This window comes from Eublepharis macularius, chromosome 3, assembly GCF_028583425.1.
Source record: "Eublepharis macularius isolate TG4126 chromosome 3, MPM_Emac_v1.0, whole genome shotgun sequence".
Classification (NCBI taxonomy): Eukaryota; Metazoa; Chordata; class Lepidosauria; order Squamata; family Eublepharidae; genus Eublepharis; species Eublepharis macularius.
Window position 1 is genome coordinate 174,122,705 of NC_072792.1, and position 5,284 is coordinate 174,127,988.

At 42.5% G+C, this 5,284-nt stretch overlaps 1 non-coding gene across 1 annotated transcript; it reads right to left on the bottom strand.

Moving 5' to 3' along the window:
* Positions 1-4,891: 4,891 nt before the first annotated feature.
* Positions 4,892-4,963, bottom strand: TRNAA-AGC (transfer RNA alanine (anticodon AGC)). The gene has a single exon. It is a non-coding gene; the product is annotated as a tRNA-Ala (tRNA).
* Between the last annotated feature and the right edge of the window lie 321 nt (positions 4,964-5,284).

Below are 5,284 nucleotides of genomic sequence, written 5' to 3' on the forward strand. Positions count from 1 at the left end.
AGTTTGCCTCCTTGCCCACCACCCCGCTAGTGATTGGAAGGAGATGGCAAACTCCCATCAGCAGGGACCCCAGGAATGTGTGCCATGTATGTGCTCCCAAGGGGTACGACAATGTCACCCCCGGAAGTGACATCATTGTGCCATCCATGGGATCATTCCTACCCTTCATTTGGGGCAGATTTGGCCCCCAAACAGGCCAAATCATCCCTTCACAGAGCACGAGAGCACTCCCGTAGTCGGTGTGATGATGTCACTTCCAGGAGTGATGTCATCAAGACCTCTCTGCTAGCTTGAGGTAAATTCCAGCTGCCTCCCCCCCCAGCAGGAGGGTATACGGACCTGGCAACCATAGTGCATACAAAAAGAGGCAGTTTTTCAGATATGGAAGTCCTAGGTCACAAAGTGGAAAGAGATTGTGAATTTCCTGTAGTCCAAGGCTCAGAAGAGTATCAGGGGTGGACTGGGAGAAAAATGGCCCTTGGAAAACGCTGTGCCTTACCAAAGAAAGGAGGGAGAAAGAAAGAGTCAGCCTGCCTTTTCAGTCAGCCCCATGTGGGGTGGAGCCACTCTGGATGTTATTTTACCCATACCGTAGAAGGGTCAGCCAGGTGCCGCGTTCCCTTCCCTGACTGGAATTAGGCCGGTCTGGGCATGTCATTTCCCTGGGCCTACATTCTGTCCTCACCATTGGCCTGACCTAGCCCACGGTGAGAAATCCCAGTGGCCATAATGGCCAATCCTCCCACGGGCAATATGATCTATATACTCAATCCCAGTTGTATTCAGCATAAATTGACTTTCACATACCAACTTTCTCTTGCGAATGATTCCACATGTGTCCAAATTGCTATGCAGTGTGCTCTGGAAGTTCATCAAATGGCAAACTGAATCCAGATTTTCAGGCCATGTGTTTGCTAGCATTTGGACAAGGGCAGTTTGACATGCTAATCTGCTGAAAAGGTTAGCATGGATCGGCTGCTTCCAGGAAAAAGTGGTTGTTTGAATTAAATCGAGTTTTAGCATTTGGATTTTAAGAAGCAGAAACCATTTAGAGAATGCCTCGTTCAAGAAAAAAAATCATTGATCTTTCGCCAGTGTCATCTTCTTGGATTATTGTTTTGAAATCCTGGCCTTGGAAATTCATTTCGTAAAGAATCTATACATTTTAAATGGAAAAGAAACTGCTCTTCAAGGGATTTGTACACCTTTTCTCAGACTATCCCACCGGCTGCTTCTTCTCCACACACACAGACACATTACAAAGGCTACAAACGTCTTAAAGAGCAACATGATCCAGAGATGGGTGTTAAGTGCTTTAGAGAAGAATGCGGTATTTACAGTATTCAGAGGTGAGTGAGAGCAGAAGAAAAGACAACCTTAAGAGTACAAGAATGTGCTCAGTTATAGTTGCTAGAGGATGGTCTTTGTTATATTGCAGCCTGAACTGCAGGGGGGAAAATGGATTTTCTATAACATCCTTTGCATCTTAATGCTAATGCATCAGGGGGATACCTTTGAATATCACATTAGACGGGAGAGTTTTAGATCATTTATTTAGACTGTCAAATTCAAAGTCCGCTACATTCAAAATACGTATTAATTCAATCATGTTTGCCTATCATAGTTTTTCTGATTTTTCCTTTTTTAGGCGTACAACAGAGATCTCTCAGCCTGATCCACAAATGAGTTCAATTGCTGCATTTGGATTTCAGCCAGTTTACTTGAAAGCTAGAGCCATCAATTTCAATAGAATGTACTTCCAATTAAGCGGGCTTCTAGTGCTGCCCCAAACTAGGATTGTCAACTCTGGGTTGGCAAATTCCTGGGGAAGATGGAGACCTTAGCTGCATACAATGCCATAGAGGTCACCTCCGGGGCAATTGATCTCTTTAGTTTGGACATCAGTTGTAATTCCAGGAGATCATCAAGCTTCACCTGGAGGTTGGCAACTTTAAGAGTCTCTATATATACAAGATATCTTGCACAGGGACACTCAAGTGAAAGATCCTACACATGTTCTCCCATTGTGGATAGACATGCACTGCTAGGGAGACAGAGTACATTTGAATATAAGACCACACAGAAAGTAAGTCACTTGAGCGTCCCTGTGTGAGATGTCTTGTGTAGAGGGACTCTCAGTTACACTCATTGACTTCAGAGTATTTAGAAACATTGGCTATTAAAACTATAGATCAATGTATTCATTAAAAAAAGACTTCTCAATTGTTGGATAAATATCAGAGCAGGCTAGAATACAATCATGAAATGGTTTGCAAAGCTGCTAAAGAGTCATTAAACTGGTTAAATGTGTCTAGGTTAGCAAGTTGCGTGTCTTGGTATGGATGTCCTTTTGAGCTTTCAAAGGAAATACAGGATAACTTGCAAGGGAATAAACCAGATACCACTCATTGTTTGGAAGGGGAAAGTCTTGTTTCTCCTGTGTCATATCTAACAATAACACCCCAGAACCAAATTGCCTTAACAATGAGCCTTTAATGAATTATTCTCTCAAATTAAAACATGCCTTCACCTACAAAAGCTGTTATTGATTTACTTGCCTATTAAATTTTGCAGCCTAATAAAAAGGATCATATAACAGGTAATGAGGTCATATAACACATATTTAAAAGTCTGCCTGCTCCCGTGTGAATCTCCCAGCACATTAAGATCTCCCACGGGGTTCCTTCCATATGTCCCTGCACCCTCTAAGATTCAGTAGGTGGCTATGTGAAACAGAACTCCTTTGTAAGAGCCAAGCTACAAGTGACGCCTGACACAGATTGGACACTTGTTAGCTTCCCTCATGTTTTGATGTGAAATGTAGGCATCCTGGTCTTACAGCCTGGCTCTCCATTTAATTGAAGTCTACAGAAACCCACCCACCCACACACACACACACAGAGCAGAGGGGAAGGGGGGTGCCCAGCAAGTGCTCGACACCTGCAATCCCCTCCCAACTGCATGTTCTCCCTTCCCATAGACTGCCACTCTGTAAACTTCAATTAAACGAGAGCCAGGCTGCAAGACCAAGATGCCTACATTTCCCATCAAAATTTGAGGGAAGCTGACAAGTGTCCAACCTGTGTCAGCCATCACTTGTAGCTTAGCTCTAAGGCACCAAGACTGTGAATCTCCCTTGTCTGTGAGATTCACCTTGCCTCACCCTTAATAACATTTCCACACTGGGTCCCTTCTTCTCACTAGAGCTTTTATCAAGTTTTGATTGCTTATTTATGTCTCTGCTGCTTCTTAAGTTCACTTGGCTGATTCTTTTTGCTGTGTACGATATTCTGTTGAGGGTTCCCCTCCCCTTTTTATTTTAGATGGTCACATTTCCATTGCTACCATGCTCCTTTTAGCTCACTGCATTGTAGACTGTTCCAGTTGAAATTAGGGGTATAAATATCTTACAGTGCAATCCTAAACAGAGTTACTTCAGTCTAATCCCATTGATTTCAATAGGCTTAGACCAGAGTAACTCTCCTTACGACTGTGCTGTTAATAAATAAATACCTTACTCTCAGTTCCCTGCCATTCTCATATTTGTTTACAACTGAATACCTGTTCAAAAAAAGAAAAGAAAAAAGATCTCACGTATCTGGAAAGACCTAGAGCCCGATGTTGACCTCAATCAGGACTATAAGTCTGGCAGGATATGAAGTCTGAAAGAGCCAGTCCAAGTTCTTAAGCATTTTTGTTGGTAGGATACAATATTACACATGGTGATAGGAATTAATTGTAGAATTGATTTTTTATAAATGTTAATTCCCAATGTATCCAGGAGCAATCCCTGATAAAAGGAAAAACCTGCAGGCAATACTCTGCCCAGTTACCCAGTAATAAGTAAAACTGGTCTCAGTAGCTAGATGTCTCTCACCTTACAAAAGCACCATTCTGTGTCCTCTTTGTTGGGCGGAAGATCTAATTGTCAGCAAAACCAAAGTGGTTGTGTCGATCAGTTCCACAGAATGTTCTGCACGGAACCATGAAGGTCATGTGAATCCAGCCAACATTTTTTTTCTGGGCCTTGGTAAAAGAAGCAGCATTGGAACAGAAGGAACTGGAAACCAAACGAGGGATGCAGGACTCCCAAGACAATCTTGTGTCAGTAGGCAGGTTTAAGTCCAGCATCTTCTTAGGACTATTGGGAAGAGCTGGCTTGCAGATTATCTGTTAAGAACTTCTTGTATGATGCACTTTGTGACCCGAATGTGAGGGTTAAACTGCTGGTTCAAAAATGGCCTTTGTAAAAATGGCTTTATAAAGCTTTTGTGCACCTGTTATTATGAATGTTCAACCTTCTAGGGTAGATCTTCATTATAAACTTTCGCCATTTCCACACTACTCACCTTCATGCGGAACGTCACGAAAAAACCATGGAAGATATCATCTTCTCACGCGGGTTTTGAGCAATGTCGCACAAAACTCGTGCAAGAAGACGCTATCTTCCACGTTTTTTTGGCGACATTCCACAGCATTTCAGATGAAGGTGAGTAGTGTGGAAATGGCCTTTATGTCCAATAAGTGCCCAGCCGAACTGCCTCGAACTTCTGATTCCTGTGCTTCGAGATGGATAGAAGACCCATGATCGAGGATGGAATGGTATTTGTGATGAACAACCTATTCAGACTTATGTAGCTGCCCTAAACAAACCTGATTGGAGTCAAGAAACACTCGAATTGCAATAGAACATAGCAATGGGAAGGTGAAGGTTTTGCCATTTTTTTTATAACACAGCCTTTGAACTTGTGAACACTTGTGAAGCTGTCTGTCTTATACCAAATCAGACCGTCAGTCAATCAGGCTTAGTGTTGTCTTCTCAGACTGGCAGCAGCTCTCCTGGGTCTTAGGCAGAGGTCTTTTATATCATCTGCCATCAGATCCTTTCAACTGGAGATGTCGGGAATTGAACCTGGGACCTTCTGCATGCTAAGCAGATGCTCTCCCACTGAGCCACACATCCTACCCTATCCCTCATTAAGCTTGCATTGCTGTGCAGGAATATCAGCTTATGACAATATTTTCATTTGTTTCAACCACATTCAAATGGAGTTTTTTTAAAAATTTATTCATTTGGTTATTATTTTGGGGGGGGGGATATGCCAAGGATATGTTCTATGGGGGGGATGAGTACAATGGCTTCTCCCGTAACAGCTCTGTAGTGCAAATAGAGTAGAACTCCCGGGAGAAAAAAAGGCGCACACTTACAAATTATCAAAAAGTATTTTCAAAGTGCAATGTGCTACTAGTTTGTGACAATTATACAACAGTGCAAATCAACAAT